The sequence below is a fragment of the Schistocerca nitens genome, chromosome 7, assembly GCF_023898315.1.
Source record: "Schistocerca nitens isolate TAMUIC-IGC-003100 chromosome 7, iqSchNite1.1, whole genome shotgun sequence".
Lineage (NCBI taxonomy): Eukaryota > Metazoa > Arthropoda > Insecta > Orthoptera > Acrididae > Schistocerca > Schistocerca nitens.
In genome coordinates this window covers 169936548-169958655 of record NC_064620.1, presented here as the reverse complement: position 1 = coordinate 169958655, position 22108 = coordinate 169936548, and positions in this window count along the sequence as shown.

Below are 22108 nucleotides of genomic sequence, written 5' to 3'. Positions count from 1 at the left end.
AACGTACTCCCATGCTGGGCACGAGGTTGGTAAGGAGTCCTTGTAGTATGATGTTCGATTCGTTCATCAGAGCGGTTCACGTCTGCTGCGTGGTCGTTGGTACATGTGGACGAGTTTCACTACAGCTTCCCAACGAAGACCACAGGTACGCGATGGAATTTAAGCCAATAGAACACGCAGGTCAGTCCATTCACCGAATATCCTCTCGTTCCGAAAGCTACGCAATCTGTGCATTTCGATGTGATCGCACATTTTATCAATAAAAATGGTCAGGGCTCGGTGCGCCCCTCAAAAGAGGCACATTGGAAAGGAGTACAGTGTTAGAATAACGATGACTGGTGAGTGTGTCGTATTTAAAGATCAGTACGTCCATACAATAATTTTCCTCCCCACGCCGTAACACCTGGACGACCGAAACGATCAGAAATAGCGTCAGTCAGTCGTATCGGTGATGGCTCTCCCCCGTTACATCAATTATTGCATTGGAATAGCGGTAAAGAATCGAGGGCCACAGTGTATAGCTCTAGCGATAGAAGCTCTCGTCAGTGGTTGAGAAAAATCATTAAAAATATTCTTCATGATTGCATAGAAGGGAGCCCGTCTATAGTGCAGTAGCGTATGTGCGTTGCAAATTACTAAAGTGTCATCCGCTCACAATTGTAGAATGGTGCTGATAAGTATTTCGTGCAACATATTAAATGTACAGTGAACAGTGATGTGATAAAAGCCACAATGATCATTAAATGGCATCCCCTTAGAAACGTTGTATCTAGTGCTCTTTACTGCAAGCCAAGTAGTGAAGGATTTTCTCAAAATATTACCACTAAGTTCGGATCCCCGACCGAACGCTTCCACTGCAGCAAAAGGACGTCTCTGAAGGGGCAAACTTAGTGGATTTCAGAAAAAACCGCGAGATGTGACGGATTTGGACATCTCCAACGATAGCCTCCACCGTATAGTCACTCTATTACAACTAGAAGCCGGGATACCTCTTGCCAACGCAGGGAGAGTGTTTTGCGCTGCTTATTCTCGGCACCTGCCTATTTATCGTTCACTACGACGTTCATTGACATCACAAAAATAAAAATGGCTTTACAAATGGCCGGTTGGTCACGAAGTAATGTCACAGGATGTTTCTGGACCTTTCCGTTATTTATTACGCGTTTCGAGCTCTGCCCATCTTCAACTGACCTGGTGAAAAATATTTTTTTCTTTTACAATCTTGCAAAATTACACACGTGTATAAATGGAAGCTCTATACTAAACCACCGTTTAAAAACAACAGGACTCAGTGAACATACAACTTTGACAAAAACGTCAAGTAACCTCAAAAGAGACATAGTTTTTACAGGAAAATGAGATGTCACCTGAACATGTGTGCTGCTAACAGTCGAGTGAAGTGGCCGGCAGCCATTCTCGCTTATGAGAACCAGTTGGCGCTAGGTGGCGTACGCCCTGTGGCGCTGCCGTCATGGCTGATACGTCATTACAAATAGAAATAATATTGTCATTTACAGAATTTATACAATTTTTCGTGAGCAGTAAATTACTTTCCATTTTCTTAAAAAAATCAGTGCCAACCCGAATTAGTGGCACTGTGAGAACAGAGACAACATTAAAGTGACAACTTTTTCATTAAGCGTATTTATGTAAAATTTATATAATAAAAAGAACGATCACATTAAAACCTATGACAAGAGATAAAACGTACAGAATGAACCATAAAGCGTACAGATTAGTAACTGGGTCATGGCTGACTCGTCATTACAGATAGAAATAATATTGTCAATTACAGTATTTACCCAGTTTTTCATGAACAGTAAATTTTTTTTGTAAGGCTTAAGGCCAACTTGAATTAATGGTGCCATGAGAACAGAGACAACTTTAAAGTGACATGGTTTTTCACTAACCATATTCATGTAAAATCTCAGACTAAAACCTGTGTCATAAGGTAAGAAGTACCATATAAATCATAAGCGTACAGATGACCACAAACGAACCGAAAGATGCATGAAAATGCCAGTTTTTTGTGCGTCTTTAGTAAAAGTGTTAGTTCCGTTGGTCCCAGTGCTTATTTCTTTCCCTTACCTTCCGTACTATACTGTAGTAGTTCTTTCTACTACGGTCCAAGATTCATTGAGCTATGATCCTTGCCAATGATGTGTCATGTGGAAGTTACTTTCCTCCTAAAGTTTTGCACACGAGTGCATTTACTATACTTTGTGGAGCCCTCTTCCAGTGTAAACTGATGAGTCTCAGAGGGAGAAGAGTATGGACTGTGCTGTGGTTTGCCTAGAACGTATCCTCAAGGTATGCTTAATGAATTCACAGAGTGCGGTGCTGAGATACAGGCAGTCCTGAGGTCACTGGAGAAGATGAATCAGCTGAGTATTGGGCTTCATAGGATTTCAAATTCGACGCGTGCAGCAACCAAGGCATCTGCATTGGGGAAATGTGAAGTCCCTCCTCATAGAGTGGCCACAGTCTTGAGGAAACGAATACTGCGTTGTTTAGAGGAATAATGGCTCGACGTGACAAGTGGTTACAAAAATGTACTTGATCTCTTAACGACAAATAACCCTGAGGAAATAGGTAGCATCATGACGGATACAGTGACCACAAGGTCGTAGCAAGACTGAATACGGTAACATACAAATCCATTAAAAATAAGGCAAAATATATCTATTTAAAAATCATATTATATTCGTTTGACGCATTACTAAGAGACAGTCTCCACTGCTTCAGATCTGAGTATGTAAGGTTAGACGAGATGTGGCTTAAATTCAAAGAAATAGTAAACGGCAATTGAGAAATATATACAGATTAATAAGAAGTAGGACTGATCCCACATGGTGCACGAAACATGTCAGAACGCTATTGCAGAAGCAACGAACAAAGCAGGCTCAATTTAAAAGAACACAAAATCCCCAAGACTGGCGATGTTTTGCTAAAGTTCGAAACTTAGCGCGGACAGCAATGCGAGATGCTTTTAATAGTGTCCACAGCGAAACTCTGTCTCAAATTCTGCAAGAAAATCCAAAGAGATTCTGGTCGTATGTAAAGTACACTGGTGGCAAGAGAATCAATATCTTCGCTGTGTGCCAGCAATGGCGGTGTTACGGCTAACAGTCCCACTAAGCAGGTACTAAACACAGTTTTCTGAAATTCCTTCACCAAAGAAGATGAGATAATTGAGCCGTGTGCGGCTAACGTTCGTGCGAGTTTTTTCTTTGGCATTTTGTCACATCGAGTGGTGTCTTGTTTCTTCCTTACTTACTGGCGTAACGAAGTTGCTGGCTTGCCTATTTGAGTGGCAGGAGCAGCGCTTATCGATACTAGTACTGTCGTACTATCTTTGGTGTGACCGCTGGTATTTCCGGGTGGTGGTGGTGGTGTCTGTGGTGGTCAGTCGGTTGGAACGGAGCAGCGAGGAAGGTTCTACGGCGCGACGGCAGGCCGTGACGCTGGCTGCGTGCACGCACTGTCGGATTGTGAGGCGCTAGGTGCGAAAGCGACCAAGTTCGTTGCCCACTGAACCTGGATGCTGAAGTTGAGTGATCAGTTAAACTACCTCAACTATTGCGACAGCTCTCCGTTCATTTGCGGGTTGTTGCTCCGTGGGCCGTTGAGGCTGGCAGCAACGTATGATGTGTTGGAGTCGGTGAATCTTACAGACGGCTTCCTGTATTGTGATTAATTATTAAACTGACTGTTACGTGCCAGTGAAGGGCACCAGCGGTATTTTCTGCCTTGTAGCCGTTAACGCCCCAGTTACCTACCCTGGTCGTTAGCGTAGTTTTCCTGCAGGGTGCTTTCATCGTCATGTTGATGCTAATCGGCACGGCGTGTAGTTCGACAGCCTTTTAAGTTGTTTGGTTCATAGTTTGCTTAGAGTGGTTATTGTTCCCTTGGCTGTTTTTACACGTCAATTTCTGAAGACATTGTGCTTTTCGTATCCTCGTCCTTGGCCGATATTTTACATCGTTGTACCGTTGGTCGGACGGAAGGGAATTGGTTAAATTGTTGATCGGTCCTTAGGCCATCCCTAGTTTGGGTTGCCATCCGATTATTCAACTCTTGGCTGCCTGTCTCAATTCATCTTACGCTTGAGCTACCTTCTCAGGGCGACCCTTGGAACACTTCTGAGCACCACTTGTTCTGTTTGCTTTAGATTGTGATTTTTATTTTAGTTTGAAGTATTGTGCGAGGTATTCGGCCGTCTATTAATTCAGTTCTTTTTTAAATTCTGTATAAAGGCCTTCAGCCATGTTAAATTAAAATTTTGAAGACTGATTTTATTTTAAAACAAAAAAAAATCCTTAAAATTTGTTCTATCTGAAATTGTTTGTAATCCAGGCCCTAAGCCATTAGTTGTTCTATGTGTTAGGTGTGGCCTTCAGCCGAGGATTTACGTGAACCCCTTTTAATAAGGCCGTCAGCCGTGTGAATTCTTTAAAGGAAGATTTTTTGTAAGAAGAAAGGGGTTTATTTTAAATTGTTTGTCTGACTTGTTCTTCAGGTCTTCAGCCGTTGTTTCAAATTTGTTTGTGGCTTTCAGCCGTGCAATAGGTTAATATTTCTTTAATTAGGCTTTAGCCGGCCGAAGTGGCCGTGCGGTTAAAGGCGCTGCAGTCTGGAACCGCAAGACCGCTACGGTCGCAGGTTCGAATCCTGCCTCGGGCATGGATGTTTGTGATGTCCTTAGGTTAGTTAGGTTTAACTAGTTCTAAGTTCTAGGGGACTAATGACCTCAGCAGTTGAGTCCCATAGTGCTCAGAGCCAATTAGGCTTTCGGCCGTTCTGTTGCAAGTTTAAAAAAGATATTTCTTGGTTAGAAAAACTGTTTATTAATGTGTTTTAATTATAGTTGTCCTTTAGACGTGTAGTGTAGGCCTTCAGCCGCTAATTGTTTTCCATTGCATGTTTTTTTTTATTTCTATTTTTAATGCCTTTTGATTTTTAAGCCAGGCCTTCAGCCGTTCTTGTTTTTGGTGTGGTTTCGGCCTTCAGCCCAGAAAGCATCTCAATTTTTCTTTAACTAGGCCTTCAGCTGTATTGTTTAATTGTGATCTTTTAAATCAATGTATAAATAAGTGGTTCTTAGAAAAATAAAAATGGGGATTTTATAGTGCACCTCACAATAACTGTTTACGGCCCCATCCACAATCTTACTCTTATTCTGTGCGCTCTCTGAGTACCTAAGAACCAGGTAGAATTCGAATCAAGACGAACTACCAAAATGAGTAACTTAGAGGTACAAATAACTAACGAGAATGCAGCCGGTTGACGTCGTCGGCATCCGCAGATATTTCGACAGGAGCACACCCTTCCACTTTGAAGGCAAAACTGAATGCAAGTAAGGGCTGTGTGAGTGAATTTAAAACCTCAGTTTTCACAGTAACTCCGTAGAGATATCACTGTAAACACTAGCAGCATCGCCGGCCGGTGTGGGCAAGCGGTTCTAGGCGCTTCAGTCTGGAACCGCGCGACCGCTACGGTCGCAGGTTCGAATCCTGCCTCGGGCATGGATGTGTGTGATGTCCTTAGGTTAGTTAGGTTTAAGTAGTTCTAAGTTCTATGGGACTGATGACCTTAGATGTTAAGTCCCATAGTGCTCAGAGCCATTTGAACCATTTTGAACTAGCAGCATCACAATCGAAAGACTATCGACGTCAGAAGTTATGGACAGTGAAATTAAAGATCAACGTGTGAGGTAGCATAAACTCTGTCCTTCTGTTTTTTCGACAAGTGAGAGAGCACGACACCATCTAGGATTTAAACGAAAACTACAATCTCTAGTTATGAGGTTACTAGCTTATATAATTTCCTTAATAATACAATCGCAATAGCTGAAAGTGCGTGCCATAATATCCGTTTTGTTGTATTCCATAGGATGACTGGTACCAAGACAGTGTTCTGCAATGGCGGATTTGCTCGGCTTTGAAAGCGTGTATACCACTTTCGCTCGGTACACCGGTCCTCCACAGTCTTGGTAGTCTGACTAATACATAATATACGACAACTTCAAGTAATACGGTAGACACCCAACTTATACAGACCAAGATCATCCTTTACAAAACCTAAAAGGACCCTGATCTTATATGGTGGTCGAAAAACCTGTAGTAGATATGTGGGAGTACCACATTAAGAACTCGGCGGATTTCTTACATCCATTAGAGGGAATGCGTTTGAATGTCTCTGATATTCTAGTAATTTTGATGTGATCTCTCTCTTCACACGTGTTCCTCTGTCTGTTCCGTTACAGTTTCTGATATTAGGTTTGGTGCTGAATTAACGAACCTATTTCCACATGTATATATGTATTGATATCCACTTAGCGTTTATTCAATGACTAGTACTACGAGCAGACAGATGGAGTTGTGATGGGAAACCCGTTCTCGCCTATTAATGCCAATTTTTTTATGGGTGATTTCTGTGAAGGTGCCTTGGAGTCAGCGGCATTGAAACCTGTGTGTTTTTTCAGATATGTAGACGATACTTTCGTTGTTTGGCCTTACGTCAATGAGAATTTTAACGACTCTTTAGAACACGTGAAATCATTTCACATGAATATTCGTTTCACAGTGGAGGTGTAAATGTATGGTTGTCTTCCCTTCCTTGATATGTTGGTCAGGAGCAATGTGGATGGTACGTTGATACGCTGTTTATAGGAATCCCACTCACACTTACTTGTATATGCACGTTGACAGTTGTCACCATCCTGCTGAACGTAAAAGGGTACTTCGTACCTTGGTTCATAGCGCCCATGTCTTTTCGAACGCCTAGCGTTTGTCACCTGAGTTAGCTCATCTCGAAGTCGATATCCATCATAGGGAAAGGCTGAACAGACGTGCGTTGCGCTATCGACGAATTGTGCAACGAGGTAGCATAAAGGTTTATGGCCATTTTGCCTTACGCAAGGAGCATTTCAAACAGGATAGGTCATTTTTTGCGGAATATTTGTGTTTTCGTGCGCCATCTAAGATCAGTGTATTTTTAGGTTCCGTATGATCTTGGTTTGCGTAAGACGGGCGTCTACTGTGTTCCTGGCTCTTGTGGCTTGTCATATATTGCTCAGACTATCAGGATTGTGGAGGACCAGTGTTGAGCATAAACGGCATACACGCTTACTACAGCCGAGGAAATCCGCCATTGCAGAATATTATTTTGGCACCCGTCATCCAATGGAATACAACACGGATATTCCGTCATATGCTTCCAGTTATTGGAATAGTGTTATTAAGGAAGCTGTTGAAATTAAATTAGCAAGCATATCCATGGTGGTTTTTGTTTAGATTCTGGAATCCTGCTCATTGTGCTGCTCATTGTGCTGCCACCTATTGCCAGGTACACCATATCAGTGACCACAGTAGCCATTAGACATCGTGAGAGAGCAGAATGGGGAGCTCCACGGAACTCACGGACTTCGAACGTGGTCAGGTGATTGGGTGTCAGTTGTGTCATATGACTGTACGTGAGATTTCCACACTCCTAAACATCCCTAGGACCACTGTTTCCGATGTGATAGTGAAGCGGAAACGCGAAGGGACGCGTACAATGCAAAAGAGTACAGGCCGATCTCGTCAGATGACTGACAGAGACCGCAGACACTTGAAGAGGGTCGTAACGTGTAACAGGCAGACATCTATCCAGACCATCACACAGGAATTCCAAACTGCATCAGGATCCACTGCAAGTACTATGACAGTTAGGTGGGAGGTGAGAAAACTTGGATTTCATGGTCGAGCGGCTGCTCATAAGCCACATATCACGCCGGTAAATGCCAAACGACGCCTCGCTTGGTGGAAGGAGCGTAAATATTAGACGATTGAACAGCGGAAAAGCGTTGTGTGGAGCGGTTCACAATGTGGCGATCCAACGGCAGGGTGTGGTTATGGCGAATGCCCGGTGAACGTCATCTGCCAGCGTGTGTAGTGCCAACAGTAAACTTCGGAGGCGGTGGTATTATGGTGTGGTCGTGTTTCCACCTCTTATTGTTTTGCGTGGCACTATCACACCACAGGCCTACGTCTATGTTTTAAGTACCTTCTTGCTTCCCACTGTTGAAGAGCAATTCTGGGATGGCATTTGCATCTTTCAAAACGATCGAGCAACTGTTCATAATGCGTGGCCTGTGTCGGAGTGGTTACATGACAATAACCTCCCTGTAATGGACTGGTCTGCACAGAATCCTGACCGGAATCCTACAGAACAACTCTGGGATGTTTTGGAATGCCTATTTCGTGCCCGGCCTCACCGAACGACGTAGATACTTTTCCTCAGTGCAGCACTCCGTGAAGCTTCCACCACCTGATTGAACGTATGACTGCCAGACTGTAAGCTGTCATCAAGGCTAAGGGTTGGAACACCATATTGTATTCCAGCATTACCGATGGAGGGTGCCTCGAATTTGTAAGTCATTTTCAGCCAGATCTCCAGATACTTTTGGTCACATAGAGTACGTGTATGGTGCGAAAAGTGCCAACTGGCCTAAAATAATGTAAATTGTGTAATTATCCGCATGACTAATAAAAGGATCCGCTAAATTTCGGTTACAGGAAAATCACACAAAAAAGGCTGTGAATTCAACTTAATACTTAGGGATTATAATTGCGAATGACCTAAACTGCAACAATTGCAGAGATAATGTTCTGCAGAAAACAAACCGAAGACTGCAATTTATCGGCAGAACAGAAAATGCAACAGGTCTACTAAAGAAACTGCCTACACTTTGTTCGTCCTCTTGTGTAATATTTCTGCGTAGTATGCGATCAGCATCAAATAGGATTGATGAAGGACATTGAAAACATTCAAAGAAGGGCAACACGTTTTGAATTAGCGCGAAATAAGGAAGAGATAAAGATAATCAGCAGCGATTAGTGAAGCGCCCACCCGAAGGTGTCGCACCTCTTTCGATTCACGGAGGCGGGAGGAGGCGATTTTAACACACGTCCGTATTAGACGCACTCACCCAATGCTTTTTCTTCTATAGCGAAAGGCCCACCAGTGCGCCGTGCTTGTGATGTACCGCAGACGGTACGTCACATTTTAGTTCATCATTGATATTAGATGAATATCTGATAGTCCTAGGGGACTGGAATGCAGTTGTAGGGAAGGGAGTAGAATAAAGGCTTGGGATAATATGGACTTGGTAGTACACAGGAGAGAGGAGAAACAATAACTGAGATTTGCAATAAATTTCAGGTGGCAATAGCGAATTCTCTGTTCAAGAATCAAAAGAGGAGGAGCTATACGAGTACATCGAAAACGCCGGGAGATACAGGAAGATTTCAGATAGGCCAGGCAGATTCCGATATTAGATACTGAATTGTAAGGCGTACCCATGAGCAGATATAGACTAATGTATCACAGTTTAGTAATGATAAAGATCAGGCTGAAATTTAACAGACCAGCCAGGAACAACAAATGCGCAAAGAAATGGGATATGGAAGTACTAAAAAATAAAGAGATACGCTTGAAGCTCTCTGAGGCTATAGGTCGGCCGCGGTGGCCGAGCGGTTCTAGGCGCTTCAGTCCGGAACCGCGGCCACTGCTACGGTCGCAGGTTCGAATCCTGCCTCGTGCATGGATATGTGTGATGTCCTTAGGTTAGTTAGGTTTAATTAGTTCTAAGTTCTAGGGTGACTGATGACGTCAGATGTTAAGTCCCATAGTGCTCAGAGCCATTTGAACCATTTTTTTGAGGCTATAGATACTGCAGTAATTAATATCTCAGTAGGCTGAAACTTCCTGGAAGATTAAAACTGTGTGCCGGATCGAGTCTCGAAATCGGGACCTCTGCCTTTCGCGGGCAAGTGCTCTTTGCCCGCGAAAGGCAAAGTCCTGAGTTCGAGACTCGGTCCGGCACACAGTTTTAATCTGCCAGGAAGTTTCATATCAGCGAACATTCCGCTGTAGAGCGAAAATTTCATTCTAGAAATATCTCAGTAGGCTGTTCAGTTATGGACGAATGGATAAAGACGAATGGACATCCCTAAAAAGAGCAGTCACAGAATTTTGAGAGAAAAACGTAGGTATAAAGAAGGTGAAGAAACCGTGGTAAGAGAAGAAATACCTCAGTTGATCGCGAAAAGTAGGAAGTACAGATATGTTCAGGGAAATTCGGGAATACAGAAATACAAGTCACTTAAGAATGAAACAAACTCGAAGTGCAGGAAAGTTAAGGCGAAATGACTACATGAAACATATGAAGAAATCGTAAAAGAATTGACTGTCGAAAGGACTGATCAGCATATAGAAAAAATAACTTTAGGTCAAATTAAAAGCTAGGGCGGTAACATTAAAAGTGCAGTGGGAATTCTACTGTTAAATGTACAGGAGAGAAAGGATGGATGAAAAGAGTACATTGAGGGCATCTATGACGAGGAGAACTTATCTGATGACATGATAAAAGAAGATACAGTAGTCGACAGAGGACAGGTAGGAGATATAATTTTAGAATAAGAATTTAGAAGAGCTCTGGAAGACTTAAAATCAAATAACGCAGAAGAAATAGACAACGTTCCATAGGAATTTCTAAAATCATTAGGTGAAGTGGAAACAAACGATTATTGACGTTGGTGTGTATAATGCATGAGACTGGTTATATACCACCAACTTTCGGAAAAGCATCATTTAAACATTTCCCAAGATTGCAGGATCCGACAATTGCAACAATTATCTTACAATAAGCCTAATAGGCAGTTCTGACGTTGCACTTCATAATGGAAAACTCATGACAAGTTCATGGAATTTGTCGACCTGGGAAAGCTTTCGCCAATGTAAAATGGTGCCAGTTCGGAGCCCTGAGAAAAATAAGAGTATGCTATTGGATAAGACGGGTAATAAACACTATGTACAAGAAAGAACCAAAAGGGAACAATAAGAGTGGAAGACCAAGAACGAAGTGCACGGATTAAAAAGTGTGTAACACAAAGATATAGTCTTTCGCCCCTACTGTTCAGTCTTTATATCTAAGAAAGTATGATGGAAGTAAAAGTAAGGTTCAGGGTGAAAGGATATCACTAACAAGATTCGCTGATGACATTGCTGTCCTCAGTGTCAAAGAAGTATTACAGGATCTGTTGAATGGAATGAACAGTCTATTGCGTACAGAATGTAGACTGAGACTAAATAAAAGAAAGAAGAAAATAATAAGAAATAGCGTAAATGAGAATAGCGAGAAATTCAATATCATAATTTTTTATCACGAAGTAGATAAAGTTAAGGAATTCACTTATCTAAGCAGCAAAATAACCCATCATAGACGGAGCACGGAGAATATAAAAAAGAAATGAATACAGGTAATGTGGTGCTACAGAAGAATGTTGAAATTTAGATAGACTGATAAGGTATGTAATGACGACGTCCTCTATAGAATCGTCAAGGAAAGGAATATAGAGGAAAACACTGAAAAGAAGAAGTGACAGGATCATAGGACATTTGTTACTACACAAGAAATAACTTCCACTATACTAGAGTGAGTTGTAGAGGGTAAAAGCCGTAGAGGAAGACGGAGATTGGGATACAGCCAGCAAACTCAACAAACTGATAACTCAAAAAAAAATCATGTGCTCACAAGAGGACAGCTTCACAATTGTCTGAGGACTGGCCCTGTATTTTAGAGGAGGACCGGACAAATGTAGCATGAATTGAAAGGCTTATTTCAGTAGTGGTACAAGTCCATTTTTGTTCATTTTGAGATACAGAGTCCTAAAGTTAAATGAGCGCTGAAAAATATGCAGTTGAGATACGAGAAGTATTCAAGCATATGGCTTCTTGCTAGAGATGAACCTTTCTTTCTGTTTGTTTGGATCATTAAGTTCAGAAGCATTATAGACAGAAAAGTGGAGGTAATGGACTTGTACCACTATTGAAATAAGCCCGCAATTGTAAGATTTTGTTAGGAGAAGTGAAAGTTCTTTTCAGTTTTTTGTAGCAATAGCCAGCCATGTCAGATATAAGTATTTGCAAAAAAAATTTCAGCTAGTTTTAGTACTATGTCTTTTGATTAATATAGAATCTTAAAACATTGAGTTTGTGTGTCAGTGTGAGTGATAGTGTGTGTAGCGTATATATATATATATATATATATATATATATATATATATATATATATATATATATAAGAGAGAGACAGAGAGAGAGAGATCATACACATACACCCACAGGTTTCAACGTTGCCAGAATGGCCAGTCCTTCTCAGCCTTTTTTTTTTTTATTAGTTGTAAAATGGTCACACTTTTAAGACGTTTATCTCTTTATTCAGTCTTTAACTGATAACCATTTCGTGTGACGTCTACTAACTTTCTTTTGATGTTTGAGGAAGAAACGATATGATAGTTATTAAGCTCACTCGTCTAAGAAAAGTATTTGTGGGCGTTATAATCTAGATGGTGAGTGTCTCAAACACAAACAACAGCAACAACTCTAGTCTTTAAATTTGAAGCGCGTTTAATGAAAGCTCTCAATATGTAGAAGTTTAAGCATTCAAAGTAAAAGATACTGGCTAAAACGGAGGAAACTCAGGCCGACGAAATTAAATTTAATTAAAACTGGAACCAAGTTGGAAGCGAATGTAGACACAATAACACAGTTTACATATTGGTATAAGGAAAATCAGCGTATAGCAGTACACACAGATGGTGTAAGCATCCCTGAGGCGATCAGAATTAAATTTTTTAATAATTAACGACGGTAACCCGTAAAACAATGGAGATTCTTTATTTACTACACTTTGAAAACCAAAAGTAAATTTTTTTTCAATAAAAAACAATCTGGACATGACTGGAAGCCATACGGCGCATCTTCGCACATGACCCAAGTTCTCACATTTAATGATACGTGAGACCAAAGATAAGAAAACAAATCACAGACTCACATAACGTCAATCAGTAACTCCAACTAGTAATAATAAAGTCTTGCGCTGTTTGTGTATGCGAAATATTAATTAGTGACGTTGTTTTCAAACGCAAATGAAGTGTAAGACATAATGAAAAGTTAATGTTCTCAGATCAGAGTACGCCAGCTTAAAAAGGAGCAATCAATTATTCATGCGCATATATATTCACATCCATTACCATAATAATTTTTTTAATATTTAATTTGCATAAAAGCTATCACAGAACAAAACAGATTCTTATTGCTCTGAATGAACCTACTAAGAGCTGACGCGCCACCTGGTGCTTCAGCCGGGTATCTGCGGGGCTTCGATCGATCGTGATATTACGGAGTCCCCATTAACGGGTATTAACACCAGCTCGCTAATTTGCGAGAGGCCATTAAAAAACAAGCAAATGGCATCTCTCTCACTCCCCTTTCTCTCTCTCTCTCTCTCTCTCTCTCTCTCTCTCTCTCTCTCCCCTCTCTCTCTCTCTCTCACACACACACACACACACACACACACACACACACACACACACACACAGGAGAGAGAGGGGAGGGGGCAGAAATACTTCCTCTCCCGGGCTCGCTTCATCGTTCACCGTATTCCGTCTCTTTCACATACGTCATTCAGCAACACTTCAACTCTTTTTCGCTCTCTACACCATAGTAAGGTATTTAAAATTTTAAGAATACTAAATGTAGTACCGCTAAGATTATAAGTTGGATGTGTGCCTCATCGTTCTAATTTCACTTCTGGAAATACTTCTTGCAACAATTCCATAGGAAATGCCATTTCATTTGAAAGGCAACGATCTAATTATAATACACTCATGCTCATAAATTAAGGACAATGCTGATCCATGGTGAAACAACGCTCTGGTGGGCGGTTTGCGGGTTTAAATCACCTCGGGATATGACCATGCGGTGCATATGACGTGCGGTCGTCGCACCGTGGCGCTGGCAGCAGTCCACATATGCAGAGGTGTGTTTGTGCCTGTCAGAGTACGGTGCAGCCAGTAAGTGTGCAGACGTTTTCAGACGTGCTAGTGGTGATTGTGTGTTGAAAATGGCTCAAATAACGCATATTGATGACGTTATGAGGGGTAGAATACTTGGGCGACTGGAGGCTGGTCAAACACAGCAGGTCGTAGGACGGGCCCTCGGTGTGTCACAAAGTGTGATCTCAAGATTATGGCGACGATTCCAGCAGGCAGGAATCGTGTCCAGGTGCCACTGTACGAGCGTCCACAGTGTACAACACCACAAGAAGACCGATATATCACCATCAGTTTCCGCAGACGGGCACGGAGTACTGCAGGTAGCCTTGCTCGGGATCTTACCGTAGCCACTGGAACAGTTCTTCGTATATCCATAATTGAAATGGACGATTTGGGACGTCAGCCTGTTAAAAAATGACGAAATTCCTCCAGCTGTATTAAGGAGTTGGTATTATTGGCGACTAGTTTCGATGTTGTTACAACATCATCTTCAGGCCTATACTTGTTGACAGCAACTGTATGTGTCTAACACTAGTAGTCAGAGGTGAGATAGGCGTGTTCCATATATGGGCCTGAAGATGATGTTGTAACAACATCGAAACTAGTCGCCAATAAGACCAACACCTTAATACAGCTGGAGGAATTTCGTCATTTTTTCACATATACTGGAGGTTGTCTCCAGACACACAGTCTACAGACGACTGAACAGACATGGTTTATTCGCCCGGAGTCCTGCAAGGTGCATTCCGCTGACCCCTGGTCACAGGAGAGCCCGAAAGCCTGGTGTCAAGAACGCAGTACATGGTCATTGGAACAGTGGTCCCAGGTTATATTCACGGACGAGTCCAGGTACAGTCTGAACAGTGATTCTCGCCGGGTTTTCATCTGGCGTGAACCACGAACCAGATACCAACCCATTAATCTCCTTGAAAGGGACCTGTATGGAGGTCGTGGTTTGATTATGATTATGACTGGTGCACGTACACCCCTGCATTCTTTGACAGAGGAACTGTAAGAGGTCAGGCGTATCGGGACGTCATTTTTCACCAGTATGTCCCCCTTTTCTGGGATGTAGTGGGTCCCACCTTCCTCCTGATGGATGATAACGCACGGCCCCACCGAGCTGTCATCGTGGATGAGTACCGTGAAACAGAAGATATCAGGCGAATGGAGTGGCCTGCCTGTTCTCCAGACCTAAACACTAACGAGCACGTCTGGGATGCTCTAGGTCGACGTATCGCTGCACGTCTTCAAAACCCTACGACACTTCAGGAGCTCCGACAGGCACTGGTGCAAGAATGGGAGGCTATACCCCAGAAGCTGCTCGACCACCTGTTCTAGAGTATGCCAACCCGTTGTGTGGTCTGTGTAAGTGTGCATTGTGATGATATCCCGTATTGATGTCGGGGTACATGCGCAGGAAACAGTGGCGTTTTGTAGCACATGTGTTTCGGGACGGTTTTCTCAACATATCACCAACACCGTGGACTTACAGATCTGTGTCGTGTATGTTCCCTAGGTGCCTATGCTATTAGCGCCAGTTTTGTGTAGCCATGATTACTAGATATAGAGAACAGGAATATGATTCTAGGCATAAACGTCTGAAACTAGATACTAAACAGAAATCAACGAGAGAAAAATCTATGAAGTTTCGTTGTTGTTGCTGTGGTCTTCAGTCTGAAAACTACTTTTATATATTGCACTATTCTGGTTTACTCCGTGCGAGCCTGTCATCTCCGAATAACTGCTATTCAATTGAAATTGCTTAATATGGTAAAACCTTGGTTGTGCTCTATCACTTGTACCACCCTCAACCTCCCCCACCCCCTACACACACACACACACACTAAACAATAAGTTACAAAATAATTTAAAGAACCCCCATCCTCAGCTGCAGAATCTTGTTCTTGCTGATACAAAGAATGGAAATTCGGAGAAAAATAAACATACTACACTTAATTTATTTACTATGGTGTACTGCTGGCCAGGAGTCTCCACCTGGGGAAGTTCGGCAGCAAGTCTTTTCAGTTGACGCTATACTGGCCGTCTTTGGGAGTCGATGACGATGAAATGACGATGAATACAACACCCAGTCTCAGAGCGGAGACGATCTCCAGCCTGGCCGAGAGCCAACCGCTGGCCCGCTACATGGGAGTCAGACGCGCTAACGATTCAGCTAAGGGGGTAGACATAACTGAGTTTAAGGACATGTACCAGTCTATTCCATTTGATCTGACTCGAAAAAGTCACATGAGCATTCCTCTGTTTTACGAACGAGTTGCTATGGTGTTTCCATGAAGAGTCTCAAAAACACATCCTTTTCGCAGACGGATCCGTAGTTCTATATTTCTTCTTCTTTCCTTCAGTTAGATTTTTTTTCAAGGGCTACTTACTAGTTCACAGGCTTCTTGACCAGGCCTTGAAATTTTCTTGGAGTTTTCATAATTTTTCTTGGATTCAACGATACTTCTAGAATGGACACCTTCTGCCGACATTTTGCTGTGATAGATTCTACAACAATAAAGCTATCGCGCAACCTCTTTCGTTCTGAAACTTTCTTACTTCTGATACTTCTGACATGCTCAAGCTGACCATCTTATCTTTGGAGACTGTTCTCCTCCAATTCGTTTTCAATTTCGTCGCAAAACTGTTTACTGTTACCAACAATTTGTGTCTCCCTATTTGCATTTTTCACTTTTATTTTCAGCGTGACTCTTCATTGTTAGTTTAGTCACACTGTATACAGTATACACATGCACATTCATTTAATCCTAGATCCCAATTTAAATTTAAATATACTCTTAAGACTAAATACCGTTTATCTGAGCAAACTTTCCATATCACATTCCATCTATTGATATACTGTAAAACAAAACAGCTATTTAATTAATAACTTAGAATAAATCTCCACATCATTTCTAAACATTAAGTTAAATCTTACGTAATTGTTTTTTTTTTTTCAGAAACAGTCCCATAACGTACGTAAAATCATAATGCAGATACCCATTCTATTGGCATAATTAACCGACACTGAGAAATGTCGTATATAACAGTACTAGTGATCATCAGTAGCCGACTAATGTAGTTAACTCTTCATTTACTCGCATTCCACTGTTGCCGATGTGATAGCGAAGTGGAAACGTGAAGGGACACGTACAGCACAAATGCGCACAAGCCGAGCTCGTCTGTTGACTGACAGAGACCGCCGACAGTTGAAGAGGGTCGTAATGTGTAATAGGCATACATACATCCCGACCATCACACAAGAATTCCAAACTGCATCAGGATCCACTGCAAGTACTATTGACAGTTAGGCGGGAGGTGAGGAAACTTGAATTTCATGGTCGAGCGGCTGCTAATAAGCCACACATCACACCGGTAAATGCCAAACGACGCCTCGCTTGGTGTAAGAAGCGTAAACATTAGACGATTGAACGGTGGAAAAACATTGCGTTTAGTGACGAATCACGGTACACAATGTGGCGATCCGATGGCAGGGTGTGGGTATGGTGAATGCCCGGTGAACGTCATCTGCCAGCGTGTGTAGTGCCAATAGTAAAATTCGTAGGCGGTGGTGTTATGGTGTGGTAGAGTTTTTTTATGGAGGGGGCTTGCACCCCTTGTTGTTTCGCGTGACACTATCCAATATCACAGCACAGGCCTACATTGCTGTTTTAAGCACCTTCTTGCTTCTCACTGTTGAAGAGCAATTTGGGGATGGCAATTGCATCTTTCAACACTATCGAGCACTTGTTCATAGTGCACGGCCTGTGACGCAGAGGTTACACGACAGTAACAACCCTGTAATGGACTGGCCTGCACAGAGTCCTGACCTGAATCCTACAGAACACCTTTGGGATGTTTTAGATCGCCAACTTCGTGCCAGGCCTCACCGACCGACATTGACACCTCTCCTCAGTGCAGCACACCGTGAAGAATGGGCTGCCATTCCCCGAAAAACCTTCCGGCACCTGATTGAACGTATACCTGCGAGAGTGGAAGCTGTCATCAAGGCTAAGGGTGGGCCAACACCACATTGAATTCCAGCATTATCGATTATGCCACGAACTTGTAAGTCATTTACAGCCAGGTGTCCAGATACTTTTGATCGCATAGTGTATTTTTGTCTATTTGTATAAGTGATAAAAACTAGTACATTTGTACATTAATCTCGAAATCTCTCAAGCTGTCCGATTTTATTTCTAGTGTTATCGTCGTCCCTTTCTCTATTTTTTGAGCTGTCAGTCGTATGACAGGTTTGATGCGGCCCGGTGCTGTGTCAGTCTCTTCATCTCAGTGTAGCGCTTGCACCCAGCCTTCTCAGTAATTTGTTGGATGTATCCAAACTCTGCCTTCCCGCAGTTTTTACCGCCTAGTGCTCCCTTAAATACTGTGGAAGTTATTCCTTGATTCTTGTTACATGTTCTGGCTTCCTTGTCAATGTTTTACACATGTGTCTCCTCTCATCTATCGTTCGGAGAACCACCTGATTTCTTATCAGTGCAGCTGATTTACAACATCCTTCTACAGCACCACATCTCAAATGCCGATTTTCCCGAAGACCATGATTCACTACCGTACAATGGTGTACTCCAACCGTATATTTCCACAAATCTCTTCCTCAAATTAAGGCCTATTTCTTTCATACTAGTACACTTATTTTAGCCATAAATGTCTGTGACAGGCTGAATTTGGAGGTCCTCTTTGCTTCGCCCGTCGTATCTTATTTTCCTCCCTCGGTAGCAGAATTCCTTTACATCTCCTACTAAGTAGTCTTCAGTTTTGATGTTAAGGTCAACGGTAATCTCATTTTTGCTGGTCCTCATTGCTTTCATAATTCTTCGTTGCACTCTCAAAAAATAGTGAGTGCCCATTAGATTATTCATTACTTTCCAAGGGTCCAGCAATTCTTCGAAAATTGAGATAGACAGAGGGTTTCCCTCTGTTCTATCTGTGACGCAACTTTGCAACTAGTGCAGCGTATTTCGTAATGTTGGCATCCACAACTGTAGAATTCCGGCATAATCAATGAGACCGCTTCAGCAGTATAGTAAGTCTTTATTTCTGATACAACTAGTTTCGAGGCGTTAGAGCCACATCTTCAAGAATGCAGATTTATTCCGAATGATAAACAGCATAGGACCTAGTATTCTTTGTCACATTATCATCTACATCTACATCTAGATTTATACTCAGCAAGCCACCCAACGGTGTGTCGCGGTTGGCACTTTACGTGCCACTGTCATTACCTCCCTTTCCTGTTCCAGTCGCGTATGGTTCGCGAGAAGAACGACTGCCGAAAAGCCTCCGTGCGCACTCGAATCTCTCTAATTTTGCATTCGTGATCTCCTCAGGAGGTATAATTAGGGGGAAGCAATATATTCGATACCTTATCCAGAAATGCACCCTCTCGAAACCTGGGCAGCAAGCTAAACCGCGATGCAGAGCGCCTCTCTTGAAGATTCTGCCACTTGAGTTTTCTAAACAACTCCGTAACACTAACACGCTTACCAAATAACCCTGTGACGAAACGAGCCGCTCCTCTTTGGATCTTCCTATCTTCTCTGTCAACTCGACCTGGTACGGATCCCAGCTGATGAACAATACTCAAGTATAGGTCGAACGAGTGTTTTGTAAGCCACCTCCTTTGTTGATGGACTACATTTTCTAAGGACTCTCCCAATGAATCTCAAACTGTCACCCGCCTTACCAACAATTAATTTTATATGATCATTCCACTTCAAATCGTTCCGCACGCATACTCCCAGATATTTTACATAAGTAACTGCTACCAGTGTTTGTTCCGCTACCATGTAATCATACAATAAAGGATCCTTCTTTCTATGTATTCGCAATACATTACCTTTGTCTATGTTAAGGTTCAGTTGTCGCTCCCTGCACCAATTGCCTAACAGCTGCAGATCTTCCTGCATTTCGCTGCAATTTTATAATGCTCCAACTTCTCTGTATACTACAGCATCATCCGCGAAAAGCCGCATGGTACTTCCGACAGTATCTACTAGGTTATTTATATATACAGGGTGTTACAAAAAGGTACGGCCAAAGTTTCAGGAAACATTCCTCACACACAAATAAAGAAAAGATGTTATGTGGACATGTGACCGGAAATGCTTAATTTCCATTTTACAGCTCATTTTAATTTCGTCCACCTACGCTCAATGGAGCACGTTATCATTACTTCATACGGGATACTCTACCTGTGCTGCTAGAACATGTGCCTTTACAAGTACGATACAACATGTGGTTCATGCACGATGGAGCTCCTGCACATTTCAGTCGAAGTGTTCATACGCTTCTCAACAGCAGATTCGGTGACCGATGGATTGGTAGAGGCGGACCAATTCTATGGCCTCCACGCTCTCCTCACCTCAAGCCTCTTGACTTTCATTTATGGGGGCATTTGAAAGCTCTTGCCTACGCAACCCCGGTACCAAATGTAGAGACTCTTCGCCGGCCGAAGTGGCCGTGCGGTTAAAGGCGCTGCAGTCTGGAACCGCGAGACCGCTACGGTCGCAGGTTCGAATCCTGCCTCGGGCATGGATGTTTGTGATGTCCTTAGGTTAGTTAGGTTTAACTAGTTCTAAGTTCTAGGGGACTAATGACCTCAGCAGTTGAGTCCCATAGTGCTCAGAGCCATTTGAACCATTAGAGACTCTTCGTGCTCGTATTGTGGACGGCTGTGATACAATACGTCATTCTCCAGGGCTGCATTTGCGCATCTGGGATTCCATGCGACGGAGGGTGGATGCATGTGTCCTCGCTAACGGAGGACATTTTTAACATTTCCTGTAGCAAAGTGTTTGAAGTCACGCTGGCACTTTCTGTTGCTGTGTGTTTCCATTCCATGATTAATGTGATTTGAAGAGAAGTAATAAAATGAGCTCTAACATGGAACGTAAGCGTTTCCGGACACATGTCCTCATAACATATTTTCTTTCTTTGTGTGTGAGGAATGTTTCCTGAAAGTTTGGCTGTAGCTTTTCGTAACACCCTGTATTGTGAAAAGCAATGGTCCCATAAGACTCCCGTGTGGCACGCCAGAGGTTATTTTAACGTCTGTAGACGTCTCTCCATTGAGAACAACATGCTGTGTTCTGTTTGCTAAAAACTCTTCAATCCAGCCACGCAGCTGGTCTGATATTCGTAGGCTCTTACTTTGTGTATCAGGCGACAGTGCGGAACTGTATCGAACGCCTTCTGGAAGTCAAGGAAAAAGGCATCTACCTGGGAGCCTATATCTAATACTTTCTGGGTCTCATTAACAAATAATGCGAGTTGGGTCTCACATGATCGCTGTTTCCGGAAGCCATGTTGATTCCTACAGAGTAGATTCTGGGTTCCCAGAAATGACATGATACGCGTACAAAAAACATGTTCTAAAATTCTACAACAGATCGATGTCAGAGATATAGGCCTATAGTTTTGCGCATCTGCTCGACGACCCTTCTTGAAAACTGGAACTACCTGTGCTCTTTTCAAATCATTTGGAACCTTCCGTTCCTCTAGAGACATGCGGTACACGGCTGTTAGAAGGGGGGAAAATTCTTTCGCGTGTGTAGAATCGAATTGGTATCCCATGATAAAACTGTTTAATCATCAAGAGGTCGGCAGTCCAATTTAAAGTCTGCATGATGTTCCCTACATTCTGCTCTATTTTAAATTAGACTACCTGTGGGGCGGCGGGTGGAATAATTGATAATGTTCCTATTATTTATTTAATGCTGTTGTTTGCCGTTCTCAACACTGGCTCTCTAACTACAATATTGGCAACCAGAAAGTGATTAGCAAAACGTGAAGCCTGTAATTAGAATTCCTAGTGCCCACTTCATCTGAGAAATACATTTATAGCTACAGCTTATAGCTCTGAGGAATTAGGAGATTGTCTGGGATTCATAATCAAAAACCACTCTCTCTAAAATGTTCACTATATTCTGAAAGTCACAGACCAAAAAGCATCCACACAATCCAACTACCAGAGCAGTTCAGAGTCTAATGCGTTGATGCCACTATAACTGTTCATATTAAATGTTTAAGTGAATGCTCGCCATAATTTGATGATAATGTTCATCAAACGCCACGCTAAATAAACAGGAGTCGGTTCAGAAGAGATAGGGGGTCCAGTATTAGAATCAGAATTTAAAAGAGCTTTGGAGGACTTAAGATCAAATAAGGCAGTAGGTATAGATAACATTCCATCGTAATTT